Source organism: Oryctolagus cuniculus, chromosome 2, assembly GCF_051225735.1.
Source record: "Oryctolagus cuniculus isolate XC-2025 breed Fujian yellow rabbit chromosome 2, ASM5122573v1, whole genome shotgun sequence".
Lineage (NCBI taxonomy): Eukaryota > Metazoa > Chordata > Mammalia > Lagomorpha > Leporidae > Oryctolagus > Oryctolagus cuniculus.
The window spans coordinates 83077878-83098222 of record NC_142868.1 but is presented as its reverse complement, the minus strand read 5'-3'; the positions used below and the strand labels follow the sequence as shown (position 1 = coordinate 83098222).

The 20345-nt window shown below is 47.0% G+C and overlaps 1 long non-coding RNA gene across 1 annotated transcript; it reads right to left on the bottom strand.

The window, feature by feature from the left end:
* On the bottom strand, positions 1 to 8730 carry LOC103346322 (uncharacterized). Its single transcript, XR_016230006.1, has 3 exons — positions 8418 to 8730; positions 8149 to 8236; positions 1 to 313 (listed from the first exon to the last, which is right to left on the bottom strand). It is a non-coding gene; the product is annotated as an uncharacterized LOC103346322 (long non-coding RNA).
* Between the last annotated feature and the right edge of the window lie 11615 nt (positions 8731 to 20345).

Here is a 20345-nt window from a genome sequence, read left to right as displayed (position 1 = left end):
CAGAGAGAGGTAGAGATAGAGATAGAAGTCTTCCATCTGCTGGCTCACTCCCCAATCGGCCACAACGGCCGGAGCTATGCCGATCCGGAGCCAGGAGCCAGGAGCTTCTTCCGGGTCTCCCACATGGGCACAGGGGCCCAAGGACTCGGGCCATCTTCTACTGTTTTCCCAGGCCATAGCAAAGAGCTGGATTGGAAGAGGAGCAGCCGGGACTAGAACTGGCGCCCATATGGGATGCCGGTGCTTCAGGCCAGGGCTCCAGAACCCGCTGCACCACAGCGCCAGCCTCCCCAGTTGTCTTGAAGGTAAATCCCTTTGGGGGTGGGGGGAGAGAGAGAAAGATAGAGAGAGATAAGGAATCTAAAGATATAATGCAGTTTCATATGGCATGTACGTGAAAAACAACAGCATAGAGGTCGGTGCCGTGGCTCGATAGGCTAATCCTCCGCTTTGCGGTGCCGGTCGGGGTGCCGGATTCTGTCCCGGTTGCCCCTCTTCCAGGCCAGCTCTATGCTATGGTCCGGGAGTGCAATGAAGGATGGCCCAAGTCCTTGGGCCCTGCACCCACATGGGAGACCAGGAAAAGCACCTGCCTCCTGCCATAGGATCAGGGTGATATGGCGGCCATTGGAGGGTGAACCAACAGCAAAAGGAAGACCTTTCTCTCTGTCTCTCTCTCACTGTCCACTCTGCCTGTCCAAACAAACAAACAAACAAACCAGCATAGTATCTGTATATTTGGCATTCTAAACGCTTCTCACATATTATCTTCTTTTTCTTCATATATCAGGTAACCCAAGAATCTGTTACTATATTTCTCCAAGCATACATATGTGAAACTCCCACAGCTTGCCCAAGTTTATGACACATGATTTCTTGCTCTCTTCCAAATATACTCTTTCTCTTTGTGTTTCCATGGCTAGCTACACCATGAATACCACCCCAAAAGTATTATTAGTGTAAATAGACGGATCCTCCCAATTTTTAAGAACTTTCAGACACAGAAATTGTCCTCTGGAAATTGCTTCAACATGAGAAGAGTAAGTGGTATAAAATAGTGATGGTCAAAGTAATGCTATAGAGTCTGGCGCTGTAGTGTAGTGGGTAAAGCTGCCGGCTGCAGTGCTGGCATCCCATATGTACACCAGTTCAAGTCCCGTCTGCTCCTCTTCTGATCCAGTGCTCTGCAATGGCCCGGGAGAGCAGTAGAAGATAGCCCAAGTTCTTGGGCCCCTGTACTCACGTGGGAGACCCGGAGGAAGCTCATGGCGCAGCTCCAATCATTGCGGCTATCTGGGGAGTGAACCAGAAATGGAAGACCTCTCTCTCTCTGCCTCGGCCCCTGTGTAACTCTGCCTTTCAAATAAATACATCTTTAACAACAACACCAAAAAAAAGTAGTGCTCTAAGTGTTTTCTGAAGGCAACTGTTCAGGGGGAAAGGATCGTTTCAATCTAACACATTTTAGAGGTACCACTATTATATTTTTGATATCAACACATTTTCCTAGGCATTTGCAAATTCAAGTTTTAACAAAGATGAGCTCTTATATGGCATATTTTACATGTGACTTTGAAGCTCACCAAACTGGATTCCCATTCTGTCTCTGCCTGCATACCAGCTGTGTAAACTTGATCTTGGACAAAGAACTTATCCCAGCATTTTATTGTACAACAAGGACAATAATAGTGCCTCGTCCTGTGTGCTCTTGTGGAGAGATTAAGTGATGTATAGAATAAGTTTCCGATTTGTCTGGTGCACAGACAACACACCGTAACAGCCTCCATCAGCATCACCACAACCACCATTGCCTATGTCGTCACTGAACTAGCAGTGTCTGTTGTTGGTAAACCTTTAATGATCTTCACCAATGCAAACAAATATATTGTTCATTGTAGTCAATTATATACACAATCAATAAATATACAATCAAATAAAATAACGGCTGGCATTGTGGCATCTCCAGGGTTAAGCCGCTGCCTGCAACACCTACATTCCATATGGGTGCCAGTTTTTGTCCCTGTTGCTCCACTTCCATTCTTGCTCCCTGCTAATGTACCTGGGAGGGCAGCAGAAGATGGCCCAAGGGCTACTGCTACTCACATGGGAGAGCCAATAGAGTTGCTGGTTCCTGACTGTAGTGTGGCCCAGCCACCAGCTGTTACAGTCATTTGGAAAATAGACCAGCGGATGGAAAATCCGCTCTCTCTCTCTCTCCCTCTGTGTGTGTGTGTGTGTGTGTGCGTGTGTATAACTCTGTCTGTCAAATAAATAATATTTCAAAAAATAAAATAAAAACAAAGCACTAATTTTCTGTCAAATATTTTCTCCCCAGTACTTTTTAACAGATTATTTGGGGGCATGGTGGAGGAATAAACAATGGAATGAAACTGTTCTTCCCTTCTAGCTAGTGTTTTTGCTCTTTGTGAAAATTGCTACCAGCATGAAGTCACTTAACCAGCAAGGGCTGGCTCCTGACTTTCAGGGCAGGCCTCCCTCTTCTGGGCATGATGAGCCTGCTGATCAGGTAACAGTGGAAACAGGCCACTGCGAAGGCTGGGCACTTCCTCTCGTCTCTCTGTCTCTGTCTCTGTCTCTCTCTCTCATCAATAAACAGTAGAAAGTGGTTGGAGTGAAGAAAATTCGTTCAGTTAAAAAAACACTTTTTTTCAACCTTGAATTCTTGCCCATTTCTACCTTAGAGGGATAATGTCAAACAAAATCCATTTTTCCTATGAAGATAAAGTTGTTTTGCTCTTTGATTTGTATGTTCTATGGATTTCTTACAGAAAACCCAAGCCGGATCTTCCATTTCTCTTTAAATGTAGAGAATGCCACCCTTGAGGCAGGTGTTGAGTCTAGAGCTTAAGACCCCCCCAGGAGAGCGCCTGGCTTCGATTCCCAGCTTTGGCTCCCGACTGCAGTGTCCTGCTGACGTAGACCGTGGAGGGCAGTCGTGGTGGCTTAAATAACTGGGTCCCTGACACCCACTTGAGAGACCAGGATTGACGTCCCACCTACTTTCAGCCTGCCCGTTACAGGCATTTAGGGAGTGAACCAGAGGATGGCCCCTCTGGCTGGCTGTCCATCTGTCTGCCTGTCTCTTTCTCTGCTTCTCCAATAGATAAATAAAAATTTAAAATAAAGAATGCCATACTGTCTGTGTTGTATCTTATAAACAATGCTCCACATAGGAGTGGGAGAGTAGGGGCCACTCTAGATGGTGATTTTCTCCCCAAACATCAGCTTCCAGATCCTGGGACTTTCTGTCTGGTAAAGGGTATAAAGTAGTCCGGCGCTGCGGCTCACTAGGCTAATCCTCCACCTGCAGTGCCGGCACCACAGGTTCTAGTCCCAGTCGGGGTGCCGGATTCTGTCCCGGTTGCCCCTCTTCCAGGCCAGCTCTCTGCTGCGGCCTGGGAAGGCAGTGGAGGATGGCCCAAGTGCTTGGGCCCTGCACCCCATGGGAGACCAGGAGAAGTACCTGGCTCCTGCCTTCGGATCAGCACGGTGTGCCAGCCGCAGCGGCCATTGGGGGGTGAACCAACGGAAAAGGAAGACCTTTCTCTCTGTCTCTCTCTCTCACTGTCCACTTTGCCTGTCAAAAATAAAAAAAAAAGGGTGTAAAGTAGAGGTGACTGGGAATATTCACCATAGGTCTTTCTTTCTCATTTCTCTGGATCTTTTCCCCAAAAGCAAAATCCCAACAAGTCTCTAATTTGGAAACTATTCATTTGCAGTGTTTTCATCTTGTTTTGAGGGTAAGTTTGTTGGTTTTCTCTACTGTACCCCTGACACCTAGCACATAAGTATTTGCTGCATGAAAATAATAATAATGTTGAATAATTTATTATTTTTAAAAGAATGATATATAAAACATGGGCATTTAGTCAAAGAGGACTCTGAGAGAGAAATCACCTGGGTACTTGTAAGTGGACAACACAATCTTGGAAATCACCATTCTTCAACTTCCTGAAGAGAAGCAATGCTTCATTAAAGACAAATGAAAGAAGATCGCTTGGCACCTATTCTGAGCACTTGCTAAAATCAGAGATGACTCCATTTTTTTAGACTAGGCCCAATTTTTGTTCTTTTAAATAAATAATAAGGAAAAAAATTGAGAGCCAGCATTGTGGTGCAACAGGTTAAGCAGCCTGCAACGCCGTCATCCCATATAAGCATTGGTTTGAGTCCCGGCTGCTCGGCTTCCGATTCGCTTGCCAGCTAATGCTCCTGGAAGAGCAGTGAAGATGTTCCAGGTGCCTGGGCCTCCACCACCACATGGGAGGCCCGGATGGAGTTCCAGGCTCCTGGCTTCAAGGTAAGTAAAAGGGATGCGTAGTACCTATTTATTCTCTAACCAAAACAACAGTAAACTACATTCAGGTGTTTACAGCACTGTTTTAGACTTTTGCCTAAGGGAGTCCTTACCTTTTCATATGTTTAGTAAGATGAAACCCTGTCTACATGATAATCTAAAAGACACGTAGTTCTTTTTTAAGTGCTATACTATTGATTGTATCCACTTGAAAAGCAGAGAGACAGAGAGATTTCCTCCATTTGCTGGTTCAACTGCAAATGGCCACAGCAGCGGGGGGCTGGCCAGGATGAGATCAGGAGCCTGGAACTCCATCTGGGTCTCCCCCATGGGTGGCCAGGACCACAGCTCTTGAGCCACCACTGGTTGCCTTCCAAGATGTTGACCAGCAGGAAGCTGTATGGGAAGCAGAGCTGAGACTCAAACTCACAGACTTCAACATGGGATGTGGCCATCCCGAGGGGACACTTAACCGCCCTGCCAGCGCCTGCCCTGACGCATAGTTCTTATCTGCAACAAGTTCCCCTTCTGCAGGGAGTAAAGCAGGTTTTTGTTTTGTTTTGTTTTGTTTTTTAACAGAACTCTTCTGATGCAGAAAGATTGGGATTGAGGGAACCTCTAATCGTGGTCCTGCTCCCTCAGTTAAATAGGGTTCATTTCAATAGGTAGGCCCCTCTCTGTCCCTTCCTGCTATTATCAGCATTTATTCAGATATTAGGACAATATTTAATATTAGTACATTTATGTTGATGTTAGTAAAACTATCAGTGCTCGTATTTACACAATTATGTCTCTTGGAACATTGTGAGCTTTATACGCCCCATTTGTGGTGAGAATGTGAACTTTTGGGGCAGGCACTGTTAAGTCAGCATGTTAAGTCACTGCCAGTAGCACCAGCATCCCACATGAGCACCAGTTCAAGTCCCGGCCGCTCTGCTCCCAATCCATCTCCCTGCTAATGCACCTGGGAAAGTGTCAGAGAACAGCCCAAGTGCTTGAGTCCCTGCGCCCACACAGGAGACCTGGAAGAAGCTTCTGACTCCTGAATTGAGCCTGGCCTAGCCATGGCCATTGTAGTGAACCTGCAGATGGAAGATTCTCTCTCCCTCTCTGTAACTTCGGCTTTCAAATACATAAAATAAATTAAATTTATTTTTAAAAAAATATGAACTTTTTTCTGAGAAAATTGCAGATGAATCTTGGTAAGACAAATCTGAGGGGCCAGCACTGGGGAGCAGAGGCCTAAGCTGCAGCCTGCAGGGCCAGCATCTCATAGGAGCTGCAGTTCAAGTCCCTGATCCACCTCCCTGCTAATGTGCCTGGGCCTCTGGCATTCGTGTGGGAGACCCGGAAGAAGCTCCTGGCTCCTGGCTCTTGGCTTCCACCTGGCCCAGGCCCAGCCAATGCAGTCATCTGCAGAGTGAAACGCTGATGGAAGAACTGTATCTGACTTTCTCTCTGTAACTCTGCCTTTCAAATAAATAAATGAGACTTTAAAAAAAAAAAAGACAGTGTTGATAAAATTAGTTCTAAGAGTTTCATGTTTCTATTCTCTTTTTTTTAAGGGAGAAGGGGGGAAATCCATTAAATGTATGACAGGTGTCACTCTGCTCCAGGACCATAAAAAGGAATTTTGCCAAGGGTCCTCTTGGATAGGGTTCTGATGGATGAAGTCTTTACACTAAAAAAAGAGACATGTAAATTGACTTAGGACTATGCATTTTTTAGGTCTACATTTTTTTTTTTTAGATTCATTTACTTACTTGAAAGAGTTACAAAGAGAGGGAAGGAGAGGTAGACAGAAAGAGGTCTTCCATCTGCTGGTTCACTCTCCAGATGGCAGCAACAGCCGGAGCTGCGCCCATCTGAAGCCAGGAGCCAGGAGCCTCTTCCAGGTCTCCCACATGGGTGCAGGGGCCCAAGGACTTGGGCCATCTTCTACTGCTTTCTCAGGCTACAGCAGAGAGCTGGATCAGAAGTGGACCAGCCGGGACTCAAACCGGCGCCCATATGGGATGCTGGCACTACAGGCGACGGCTTTACCCACTATGGCGCAGCACTGGTCCCAAGGTCCACATTTTAAGTGCTACTACAGTCCTTCCTAGTTACTGAGTCTTGGGAGACAATCCTTCTGAAAGTGAAGAGTCTCTTTATGATATGAACGCTATCTGTGCAGGGCACTGGCTCCAGGACCTCCTTGTGGATACCAAAATCTGGCAGCTACTCAAGTTCCTTACATAAAATGGCGTAATATTTGCATATAATCCACACAAATCCTCTAGTATTACTCTAAGTCACCTGCATTACTTATAATCACAAAAACAACATAATTGATACATAAATCGTTACACAGAATTGTTTAGAGAATAATGACTTAATATACTTATTTAGTATGTTTTCTAAACACACTAAACATTAGTTTAGTAATAGCTTTTTTTTTTTTTGTCATATTTTTGGTCCACGAATGGTTGAATCCATGGATGTGGAATCCGTGGATATGGAGGGCCGACTATATTTACCCTACCGTACTAAGTGGTATAAAAATAGAGTCCAGGGGCTGGCGCCATGGCTCACTTGGTTAATCCTCCATCTGTGGCGCTGGCGTCCCATATAGGTGCTGGGTTCTAGACCAAGTTGCTCCTCTTCCAGTCCAGCTCTCTGCTGTGGCTCGGGAGTGCAGTGGAGGATGGCCCAAGTGCTTGGGCCCTGTACCCCATGGGAGACCGAGAGGAGGCACCTGGCTCCTAGTTTTGGATCGGCATAGCTCCAGCTGTAGCGACCATTTGGGGGGTGAACCAACAGAAGGAAGACCTTTCTCTCTCTCTGTCTCTCTCACTGTCTAACTATCTATCAAATAATTTTAAAAAATATGAGTCCAATTAGAAGCCGTTAGAGGAAGACAGAGCCTTATGTCCCTGGTGAGTACGTGGAAGGCCACCCACCAGCCCAGAGCACCCGGCTGGAAGTTACGAAGCTAGAAATGAACTTCGATTGTGTTAAACCACTGAAATGTGTCTGTTAAGGTCCTGGAGTCTGCCTCTTACAGCAGTCAACATTAGTTCCCCTAATCATTCAGGGTTCTAATAGCTGATTTCTTTTGGCTGTGCCATTTTTCTGCTTCAGATTCGCCATAATTTTAGCTGCAGCGCAGGACTGACCTTGCCCTGAAGTCAGCTCCAGTCCTGACTATATATGACCTTTAAGTTCAAGGACACGTAACCATCTAACTGATGCAGACTCTCACTGTAACAATTCCAACTTCTTAGAAGCAAACATGTAATTGACCCATCTAGTATTAGATAGCCACAGCTCATCCTACAAGCTATGCTGGGGGAGGCTGGTGAGTCACATGTACTTTCCAGGATGTCGTAGGCAGAATAATATCTCAAAAAAATTACTCTGGACAGGAAAGCAATGAATGTCAAATTTCCTGCAAATACCATCTTTGCAAATCCTACCAAGGGGTCACATCCAGACATTTGTCTTCTGGAAAACTCTCTTTAAAATCTATCTCTAAAAAGAACAAGGCCCCAGATGGGACGCCTGTACCCTGTTGTATTTTCTAAGCTCAAATTTATTGCATTAAGGCCAACTGGGTAAATGACATCAGGAAATTGATCTCTTCAAAGAAAGCTTTCACTCCATTTATGAGGGTGTGGTATTCTGTAATGTCTGCAACACATGAACCAAACCAGAGTTCAGTCCGATAGCCCCAAAGAGAAATTTGTAGAGTAGCCAGCAGGGTAGATATTTCAATCATTATGAATTTCTTGAATTGCCTTTGATCACCAGTTTCTCCTGTTGTCCGTGCTAAAAAGAGTTATACTCACTTTTATAAGAACTCCTGGCTGGAAACATTCTTTTTCCTCTTGTATCTTCCATTGAAGGACACCCCAGGGGCTTGAAACATCAGAACTTCTGAAATAGTGATAATCCAATATCAACAAGGAAATTTACAGATAAATAACATGACTTCTAAACTCCAACACATCCAGCCATGAGAACAGGGCAAATCTCGAGTTTCTTTAGGAAATCAAGGCAACTGCTGACCAGAATGGACTCATTTTGGAGTTCTAAAGGGCTTTTGAGACCTACATACGTGGTGCCTGCAGCTGCCTCTGGTACCGAGCGCAGGACTGAGGCAAAGGAGAGGAAGAGAGAGAAAAGAGAACGGTGTGGGAGACAGCACTGGTCAGGAGACAGGAGGAGAGAGACAACAGAGGAGAAAAAACAAAGAGGCAAGCCAAAAGCTGGGGAGTAAGAGACCGCCTCAGTAACTGTTGGGATTCTAAATGAGGGCAGCTGCTGCTCTGCTCAGACAGAATCCTAGATGGTGCCCTTTCAGCTTTCCTAAAACTGCTCCGGGGCCTGCGGTCAGACACACCCACGGAAGCACGCGCGCCCCCAGAGGCCATGTCACCACATTCTTTTTTTTTTTTTTTTTACAGGCTGCGCTGATCCGAAGCCAGGAGCCAGGTGCTTCTCCTGGTCTCCCATGCAGGTGCAGGGCCCAAGCACCTGGGCCATCCTCCACTGCACTCCCTGGCCACAGCAGAGAGCTGGCCTGGAAGAGGGGCAACCGGGACAGAACCGGCGCCTTGACCGGGACTAGAACCCGGTGTGCAGGTGCCGAAGGTGGAGGATTAGCCTAGTGAGCTGTGGCACCAGCCATCACCACATTCTAATCGTGTATTTCCCATCAACAATTCACTTCAATGGCTTCTATTCTCCACTGCTCAGAGTCTTTTAAGGACTCAACATTCTCAACGTTCTCTCTCTCTCTCTTTTTTTTTTTTTTTTTTTTTTTTGACAGGCAGAGTGGACAATGAGAGAGAGAGAGAGAGAGAAAGGTCTTCCTTTACCGTTGGTTCACCTTCCAATGGCTGCTGCAGCCGGCGCACCGCGCTGATCCAATGGCAGGAGCCAGGTGCTTCTCCTGGTCTCCCATGGGGTGCAGGGCCCAAGTACCTGGGCCATCCTCCACTGCACTCCCTGGCCACAGCTGGCCTGGAAGAGGGGCAACCGGGACAGAATCCGGCGCCCCGACCGGGACTAGAACCCGGTGTGCCGGCGCCGCAAGGCGGAGGATTAGCCTAGTGAGCTGCGGCGCCGGCCTCAACATTCTCTTTTAAAGACAGTAAAGGATGAGGATGCTGCAAATCCCAGGACCAAGGACTTGGAGCAATTGGACTTGTTGGAGGGAATCCTACGGTGTTTAGCCATCCATTTGTGTCTCTGACTTTGAGTTGCAATCAAGTTTCATCACTTAATAAGACTTTCATTGTACTGGGCCCTAGTACAACAGAACATTAAGCTAAGAGGTATTCAGGGTACAACCAGACTGTGTCCACTCAATATGTATCTGGGCGAAATAGCTCCTGTGTGACCTGTAGATGGATTATTTCTTTGCCCCTATAAGCATTGCTTTTGTAAGTTAATTTCTTATGATGGTTTTGCTCCAGCATTACTGTAATTGACAAGACCTCTTAGGAAGCAGAGAATAAAGAAGAAAATTCAGCTGAAATATTGCTTGCTTTAAAAAGGTTGAACTAAATGGAGAGTGATGATAGTGCTACAACATTGTGAACATACTGAATATTGTTAGATTATATGCTTAAAATCAGCTAACATGGTAAATTTTATGTTACATATATTTTGCCACAATAAAAATGTCAGAACTTATGTTGACAAAAACACACAGACAAGTAGAGCAAGGGGAGAAGAAGCTACTGATCAATAAAGATTGTATTAGTCAGAACTCTGGTTCTCAGACACGAGAAAGGTGACTCATATTTGTCTATTCAAAAAAGAAAACATTGGCTCAGCTGATAAAGTCAAAGAATAAATTGCATCTTATAGGTTTAAACAGTCAACATCATCAGCACTTCCTCTGCCTCCATCTGTTGGTTGTGCTTTCCTCTGCATTAATTTCACGCTTATGCAGGTTCTCACCCCAGAGGACAGTAAACAGGGTGACCCACAGCCCAAGCTTACCTCCTGTCACCTGAGCAACCGCATTAGAAAAGGAATGCCGCAGCCCCAGTAGTTCCAGCACAACTCCTAGAGCTGATTTCCTTGGCCTGGCTTGGATTAGACCCACTTTCCACGTCTAGGAGAGGTGAAACCTTCTGATTGCCAGACATGGTATGTGCTGCTACTACTACAGCAGGGGCTTCACTAACTCGCGTGGGCTGAGACAGTGGGGTACAGAGTAGGCACTGGGATATCACTTTCAAAAATGAAAACCAAAGGAAACATTTAGATACTTCATACAGAAACGAAATATTCTAGGGGCCGGTGCTGCAGCATAGTGGGCTATGCCTCCGCCTCCCATATGGGCACCAGTTCAAGTCCCAGCTGCTCCACTTCCAATCCAGCTCTCTGCTATGGCCTGGGAAAGCAGTGGAAGATGGCCCAAGTCCTTGGGCCCCTGCCACCCACGTGGGAGACCTGGATGACGCTCCTGGTTCTGGGCTTCAGATCGGCTCAGCTTTGGCTGTTGTGGCCATTTGAGGAGTGAACCAGCTGATGGAAGACCTTTCTCTCTGTCTCTCCCTCTCTGTGTCTGTAACTCTACCTCTCAAGTAAATAAATAAAATCTTCTTTAAAATTCTAAATTTATTTGATAATATTCCATTAGAATTGAGCACTTGCTTGCTAGTTGTTGGGCTTTTCAATTTTTAATGATTTATTTTTTTTCAAAAGGCAGAGAGACAGCCAGAGATTTCCTGTCTGCTGGTTCACTCCTCAAATGCCCATAACAGTTGGGCTGGGTCAGGCAGATGCCAGAAGCCAGGAATTCAATCCAGGTTTCTCACGTGGTTAGCAAAGACCCAACTACTTGAGTCATCACTTGCTTCCTGCCAGGGTGCTTGCTAGTTTTGTTTTTTGGTTTTTGGTTTTGTTTTAATTTTGTGTCCCTTTACTGCTACCATTCTCTCTCTCCTTTCCTTTTTGGCTAAAATTATTGAAAGGCTGATTTGTCCTTGTTATTTCCACCTAGAATTAGTTTCTGAAGTGATAGAAAGGCTACATCTTCATTCTCTTTCTCCTTTGCCCCACTCCCAGCATCTAATATAAAGGGCACCAAGTGTTGCCAATATGGGAATACTCTGCATGAGGATTATAGATTGAGTCTATGTCTTTGACCCTACACATCAACATCTTCTCATACTGTTTCAATGAGTGAAAAAGGAATTGGAATTCCACGGCTTAGAATTACATAATTATATTTTCTGTGTCTTGTTCCTTCTGTTCACCTTGGAGAAAGGCTACCAAACCAAGTTGTTACAAACTTAACCCTCAACTTTGACCGGCACTTCGGCTCACTTGGCTAATCCTCCGCCTGCGGCACCGGCACCCCAGGGTTCTAGTCCCGGTTGGGGTGCTGGATTCTGTCTCGGTTGCTCCTCTTCCAGTCCAGCTCTCCGCTGTGGCCCGGGAGTGCAGTGGAGGATGGCCCAAGTGCTTGGGTCCCTGCACCCACATGGGAGACCAGGGGGAAGCACCTGGCTCCTGGCTTCAGATCAGCGCAGCACACCAGCAGAAGGGGCCATTTGGGGGGTGAACCAATGGAAGGAAGACCTTTCTCTCTCTCTCTCTTCCTCTCTCTCTCTCTCCCTCTCTCTCTCTCTCTAACTCTGCCTGTCAAAAAAATAAAAAAAATTAGCCGGCGCCGTGGCTCAATAGGCTAATCCTCCACCTTGCGGCGCCGGCACACCGGGTTCTAGTCCCGGTTGGGGCGCCGGATTCTGTCCCGGTTGCCCCTCTTCCAGGCCAGCTCTCTGCTATGGCCAGGGAGTGCAGTGGAGGATGGCCCAGGTGCTTGGGCCCTGCACCCCATGGGAGACCAGGAAAAAAAGCACCTGGCTCCTGGCTCCTGCCAGGATCAGCGCGGTGCGCCGGCTGCAGCGGCGGCCATTGGAGGGTGAACCAGCGGCAAAGGAAGACCTTTCTCTCTCTGTCTCTCTCTCACTGTCCACTCTGCCTGTCAAAAAAAAAAAAAAATAAAAAAAAAAAATAAAAAAATAAAAAAAAAAAATAAAAAAAATTAACCCTCAACTCTTGCAGTTCCTAAATGAAAAGCAGAATTCAACCCAATAGCTCCCAAAGAGATATATTTAGTGGTATGTAGTAATAATGCAAGATGGCTAACACACTCTAGGCTCATTACACACACACACACACACACACACACACTCCTTAATGTCTAGCCCTAAGCAGAAAGTACACAGATGCCCAAGAAGAGAGCTGCACAGCAATAGGTAGACACCGATCAGTTAGTAAGCAGATGACTTCAACTCTCCCCATCACTCCAAATTACCTAATTTCCAGTCTTCACAGAAGCACCTGAAGAATAACCCCTGTGATTTAGGTACCACTAGAAAATAGCCCTGTGAGGAGATCTTTCGACACAGTGGTTAAGATGGGGCTGGCATTGCTCATACCCCATGTTAAAGTACCTGGGTTCGGGCTCTGGCTCCACTCCCAGTCCAGCTTCCTCTGAATGGAGACCCAAGGAGGCAGCAGGCAATGGCTCAGATACTTGGGTTCCTGCAAACTGTGTGAGAGACCTGGACTGAGTTCCCAGCTCCTGACTTTGGCCTGGCCCTGCCCCAGCTGTTGTGGACATTTGGGGCGTGATCTCGCGGATGAAAGATCTCTTTCTCTGTGTCTCTGTTTCTCTCTACCTTTTAAATAATTTTTTAATTAGCCCTTGTAGAGATAACATATCACCTCTGTCTCCATATTAAACTGAGGATCTTGTCCATAAAACCAAGCAATAGGCCGGCGCCGCGGCTCACTAGGCTAATCCTCTGCCTTGTGGCACTGGCACACTGGGTTCTAGTCCCAGTCGTGGCACCAGATTCTGTCCCGGTTGCCCCTCTTCCAGGCCAGCTCTTTGCTGTGGCCAGGGAGTGCAGTGGAGGATGGCCCAAGTCCTTGGGCCCTGCACCCCATGGGAGACCAGGATAAGTACCTGGCTCCTGGCTTCAGATCAGCGCAGTGCGCTGGCCACAGCGCGCCAGCTGTGGCGGCCATTGGAGGGTGAACTAACAGCAAAAGGAAGACCTTTCTCTCTGTCTCTCTCTTTGTCTACTCTGCCTGTCAAAAAACAACAACAACAACAACAACAAGCAATGGTCAGGAATGTGAAGGCTGACCTCTGTGAGTCAAGTTTAAAATAATACATATTATTTGGATATATTTGTAAGATACAACAGGCAGGGGCTTATTTTATCAACAACCTAGTAACACAAGGAAAAATTTACCTTGCTTCACCTTGGAAATCAGAAAAGAGGATAGGAGTTCGAGATTGATTTTAATATTTGTAAATTTTAATTGAGATCAGAAATCATCAGGGAGGAGTGGTCATGTTGCAGGCACTGCATAAGAAGAAAGTCCCAGACGAGCTCATAGCCACGGGGAAGATTTCTACAAGGGAGAATCAGGTTGAAAGCAAAGGGGTTAATGAGAAACAGGCAGGTTTAATGAGAGTCAGTTTAAGAGACAGGAAGAAAGCTCAAGTCAAATAGGCCTCCCAAATAGCCTATTAGGGGTAGAAAATGAAACATGGCTAAACGGGGTTCATGAAGCAAGAAGATTCTGCCCTGCTCTACCGTAAAACCAAAGCTCTGTAACATAGACATTGGGAAGAGACGGGAGACGGAGGCTGGGGAATCACTCCCTCTGTTAAACCACACTGCAGAGAATCCATTACAGCTTTTCTTTGTGGTCTCCTACACAGAGTTTCCCGCAGCTCTCACTGCAGCAACGTGCAGTGGCTCTGAACTTCTGGAAGGTGGTTCTGGATCAGCATTTACATTCCAGAGAAGTCACCACGCCTGAGTTAATCTGTATCTGTGGGCCTAGCAAAGTGGCAGGCACACGGTAGATAGGCAATTAAGCGTTTGGGGGTTGCCTACCCCGTGGTCACCAGCATTTCCAGGAGTGCTGTCTTGGTCCTCGCTGAAGGCTTCCTGGCACTTCTTTGGCAGCAGAAGTACCTCAGCCTTGAGCACACAACAACCAGACAGTTGCTCCCCCTAAGAAGGACGGGAGGTTGGCAGAGAGAAATAAACAAACCGCTTGCCCCTGGGGCATAATTCTTGGGTGTGGTCTATACGCTCCCAGCGGTCCCTGGCGGATGGAGCCCTTTGCCGTGGGCTGTGCCCTGCTTGTGAAGAATCCCTGTGTCGGCTTTCCTCTCGTCTTCATTTCCCCACACCACGCACCTGCTTCCAGGGATGACCTCTGAATGCTACTTACACTACTGGGAGTTCAAAAACCAAAACAAATGACGAATGACCTATTAAACCAAGCAACTTTCTGTTATGACCATGCTCTGGTAATTCCTTTCTCAGAATCTATCACTCTACCAAGGAGCGTGGTGGCTTTAAATCCCATGAGACAAATTTTGTAGTCAGGGTAATTAAAACTTGAATAACAATCTACTCTGTTGGTTATAAAGTCAGGTACTCATTTATTAAAATGTTTCGAGGAATCTGAACACAACACTGCTTTGAAACCGATTGTTCATAATTCATTTCCCAGAGACTTGGATTAATATCACTATTAATTCCCTATGTAAACTCAACTCGTTCTCTGCCCAATCACCTACGTCCTCCATGGCTCCTTTTTTTTTGCTTGTGAAATGGGGATGCTCGTGCTGGCGGCCGCTTCCCGGGGGCGTTCTGAGGGCTGCAGCGTTAATGCTGGGAAAGCAGGCTTCTGTCTTACCTGATTGCTGCTCTATAAAGGCACATTATGACATCACAGCCGGGCTCACGTGTAAACGCACAGTGACTATTAGCTCCTAGACTCTTTCACAACGTGAGAAGTAATTCTCATTTGAACAACAGCTTCTTAATGTTCTGCCCCAGTGAAAAGGCAGCCAGTGCGAAGGGCAGCCGAGACGGGGGAGCTGCTCTCTCTCCTCCCCCACCTCATTTTCTCCCTCTCTCAGAATTACTCATTGCTTGTGCAAAACCTCGCTCCCTTCCTACCATTCAAGTCATCCCTCCATCACCTCCTGTAACACTGCATAGCCCTCTACCTCCTGAGGCTGCAGCAACAAGGGGCTACCTTTGAAGCACAGAGACCTCACCAGACACCAGATCTGCTGGTGAATCTTGCTGCCACTTTGATCTCAGACTTCCAAGCCTCAAGAGTTGCAAGAAATAAATTTGTGTTGCATACAAATTGCTCATCTGTGGTATTTTTATTTACTTACTTATTTATATGCAGAAAGACAAATGGACAAAGAGAGACAGAGAGAGCGCTCCCATCTGCTAGCTCACTCCTCTAAATGCTTACCAGGGGCTGAGCCAGGGCAAAAGCCAGCAGCCAGGAACCCAATGCAGGCCTCCCAGATGGAAGACAGGAACCCAATTGCTTGAGCTGTCACTGCTGTTTCACAGGTTCCGCATTAGCAGGAAGCTGGAGTCAGGAGCCAGAGCTGGGTATCGAACCTTGGGACATGAGCAGCTTAACCATTAGGCCAAACACCAGCCCCTCATCTGTGGTGTTTTGCTAGAGCAGCCAGAACAGACTAAGACACCCTCTCTCTCTCCATCGGCCCTATCTGAAGCCTGATCCAGGGCAGTGATGGAAGAAGAGAGCAAAGCCCTACCCTCACTTGGATCAAATTCCCCCCGAGGAATCATCATGACTGGCATGATGACCCCCACACCCACCCTGAGGCTCTTCCCATCCATCTCTCTCTCTCTCTCTCTCCCTTCTCTCATCTGCCTTCATATGGTAGACTAGTGGAAAAAATCATTGTACATAACATTCAGACAACCTGGACTTAGTCCCATTTGTATCTCTTACTAGCAATGTGACCTACTATAAATTCTCTTCTAGCCCAAATTTTTCATCTACACTCATGAAATGGAACAAAATTCAAAAGATACAACATGTGTAAAAGCAACCCTCTCCTAATCACCTCCTGAATGGGGGCATTCAACATCAGCAGTTGCTAACGACTCTTTCTAGATACAGCCTAGGCATACTCAAAGCATACAGACACACACCTGAAGGAACTTTGAAAACTTCATGGAAGATGGAACTAAAAGAAAAGTTTAGGGCCCGGTGCTGCGACATAGTGGGTAAAGCTGCCACCTGCAGTGCCAGCATCCCATATGGGCGTTGGTTTGAGTCCCAGCTGCTCCACTTCTGACCCAATTCTCTGCTATGGCCTGGGAAGGCAGTAGAAGATGGCCCAAGTGCTTGGGCCCTGGCACCCATGTGGGAGACTTGGAAGAAGCTCTAGGCTCCTGGCTTTGACCTAGCCCAACTCCAGCCGGTGTGGCCATATGGGGAGTGAACCAGCGGATGGAAGACCTATCCTCCCCCACCCCACTTTGCTGTAACTCTGCCTTTCAAATAAATAAATCTTTTTAAAAAGTTTATTTTTGTGCAAAACAATGAAATCAATGTAAAGTCTTTTTTCATTTTTGTTTCTTTTTCATTATTTTTCATTTCTGGTATATAATAGTGATTAACTTGTGTATATTAACTTTATATGCTGAAACCTTGATACAGCCACTAATTGTGCTAGGAGGGTATTTCTACATCTTTGGGATTTTCTACATAGCTTCTTCCACCTGAGAATAAAGTTTTCTTTCTTCCAAATCTATACATTTTTTTTTTTGACAGGCAGAGTGGACAGTGAGAGAGACAGAGAGAAAGGTCTTTCTTCCATTGGTTCACCCCCACAAATGGCCGCTATGGCCGGTGCACTGCGCCAATCTGAAGCCAGGAGCCAGGTGCTGGAAGAGGAGCAACCGGGACAGAATCTGGTGCCCAAACCAGGACTAGAACCTGGGGTGCCGGTGCTGCAGGCAGAGGATTAGCCTAGTGAGCCACGGCACCATCCTATACATATTTTATTTCCTTTTCTTGTCCTATTGCATTTTCCAGGACTTTAAGTGAGACGTTGCATAGGAGAGGTTGGAAGGGACCTCTTTAGCAGGGTCCCAATCTTTAGAAGAAAGCACACTGTGGTGCCGGTGCTGTGGTGCAATAGGTTAATCTTCCACCTGTTGCGACGGCATCGCATATGGGTGCTGGTTCTAGTCCTGGCTGCTCTGCTTCTGATCCAGCTCTCTGCTCTGGCCTGGGAAAGCAGTGGAAGATGGTCAACATTGTTGGGTCCCTGCACCTATGTGGGAGACCCAGAAGAAGCTCCTGGCTGCTGGCTTCAGATCGGTGCAGCTCTGGCTGTTGTGGCCATCTGGGGAGTGAACCAACGGATGGAAGACTTCTCAATGTTTCTCCCTCTTGCTGTCTATAACTCTACCTCCCAAGTTAATAAATAAAATCTTTAAAAAAAAAAAAAAAGAAAGAAAGAAAGCATTTCGTTTCTCACTATGTACTCTTCTGAGGTTACCCTAACAAAGCACTGCTGCCCAATGGCTTAAGCAACAGAAATTTACTGTCTCAGAATTCTAGAAGCCAGAATTCTGAGATCAAGGTGGAGGCAGGATTTGTGTCTTCTGAGGCCTCTCTCCCTATCTTGCTGTTGGCCATCATCTCTCGGTGTCTTCATATGGTCCTGCCTCTACCTCTCTGTGTCTCAACCTCCTCCTCTTATGAAACCGGTCATATTGGATTAGAGCCCACCATCACCACGTCATTTTAACTTACTTTCCTTAGATACAGCCACAGTTGGAGATATTAGGGGTTAGGACTTCAACATATGAATCTGGGAGGTGAGACAAACACAATTCAGCCCATTACACTCATTGTTAAGTATGATATGCTGTCAGCTGTAGTTCTTCTTCTTCTTCTTCTTTTTTTTTTTATTTTTATTTATTTTTTTTTTTTTTGACAGGCAGAGTTAGACAGTGAGAGAGAGAGACAGAGAGAAAGGTCTTCATTCCATTAGTTCACCCCCCAAAATGGCCGATACGGCCGGCACACTGTGCCAATCTGAAGCCAGGAGCCAGGTGCTTCCTCCTGGTCTCCCATGCGGGTGCAGGGCCCAAGGACTCGGGCCATCCTCCACTGCCTTCCCGGGCCACGGCAGAGAGCTGGACTGGAAGAGGAGCAACCGGGACAGAATCCAGCACCCCAACTGGGACTAGAACCCAGGGTGCCAGCGCCGCAGGCAGAGGATTAGCCTAGTGAGCCGCGGCACCGGCTTCTTTTTTCTTTTTCAATGATTCATTTTATTTATTGGAAAGACAGTGTTATAGAGAGACAGAGAGACAGAGAGGTCTTCCATCTCCCAGTTGACTCCCCAGATGACCACAATGGCCAGAGTTAAGCTGATCCAAAGCCAGGAGCCAGGAGCTTCTTCCAGGTCTCCCATATGGGTGCAGGAGCCCAAGGGCCTGGTCCATCTTGTACTGCTTTCCCAGGCCATAGCAGAGAGCTGGATCAGAAGTAGATCAGCTGGGACTTCCACCGGCACTCATATGGGAATGCCAGTGCTGCAGGTCGGGGCTTTAACTCACTGCGCCACAGCACTGGCCCCTACAGTTCTTTTGATAGATGATCTTTGTCGCTCCCCCTCTTCGTGGAGGAACGACACAGGACCCTGCGCTGTTCTTTTGTCTGCTCGGCCCTCCCTGGGTTTGCTGCTGGTTCTTCCCGGGTTGGCTACTGTCCCTTCCACCTCCATGGAAGGGCGGTTCCCCCTGGCCACTTTCCCCACTTCCGCAGGGGAGCGGCACACCGCCGGCCGGCTCTCTCGGGGGCTGCACAGGTGTTCCCCTTAGATGTTCCCCTTAGATGTTCCCTGGTGCATGCCGTCTCTCTCCTCCTTTATAGTCCTCCTCTGCCAATCCCAACTCGGCTGCCCACACGCCGAGCACGCTGCTCTCCTCCAATCAGGAGCAAGTCCTACAGTTTATTGGCTGAACTGGAGGCAGCTGTGTAGAAGCTGTTTTCTTCTCTCCCAGCGCCATATTGTGGGAGAGCAGATGCATAGAATAAGTCTTAATTCCAGTAACTTAGTCTAGTCCGAGTTGCTCCCCACAGATCTTCATCAAGTTGAACAAGTTTCCCCCATTCTTAGTTTGCTGATGTTTAGATGTGCATTGTTGAAAGTAACAGCAAAGGTATCCTCTAGGGATCCTTAGAAAACATCAATCTGATCTCATCACTCCCTAGTGTAAAACTGCTCGGGACTTCCCATTTCTGCTAGGAAAAAAAGCTGGCATTCTAATTGCGTCCCCCAGGGATGCCTCTCCTGAGCTCTGCAGTCTTACCGTGGGCCACGCTTTACTTCCCTTCCCTCTCGGCCCTGAGCATCCTGGCCTGCTTCCCTCTCGTCTGAAAGAAGCAGAGATAAAACTCCCTCGCTGCTTCCCACTCCGCCTCTGTAGCGTTTTCGCATGTTTTTATGTTCAACGCCTGCCTTCCTTGCTGTTCTTGCTATAAGCAACACGAGGCAGAGATTGTGTCAGTTTCGCTCACCATCAAAAACTGGCAAACATGTAATACAGGAACCTGTAAACTTAGGCTAGTTTGATTGACCTACTTACCTTATCAAGTTCTCTATCTGTGGAGTTCTGGTTTTATATATGACATATTACACAGATGAAAGGTGCCATTATTATAACCTGCCTATACCTTGGCAGGGGCGGGGGTTGTTTTCCTGTATACCTTGTCCTGTCTGTCCTTCCATAATGTCCCCTCATGTCTCAGGTTTTTTTTTTTTTTTTAAGATTTATTTTTTATTTATTTGAAAGGAAGAGTTACAGAGAGAGGAGGGGAGACAGACAGAGGAGAGAGAGTGAGAGAGAGAAGAGAGAGAGAAGAGAGAGAGAAGAGAGAAATTCCATCTGTTGGTTCACTCCCCAGATGGCTGCAACAGCCAGGACTGGGCCAAGCTAAAACCAGGGGCTTGAAGCTTCTCTGAGTCTCCCATGTGGGTGCAGGGGCCCAAGCACTTGGGCCATCTTCTGCTCTTTTCCCAGGCACATTAGCAGAGAGCTGGATCAGAAGTGGGGCAGCCTGGACTTGAACCGGTGCCCATAAGGGATGCTGGTGTTACAGGTGGAGGCTTAACCTGCTA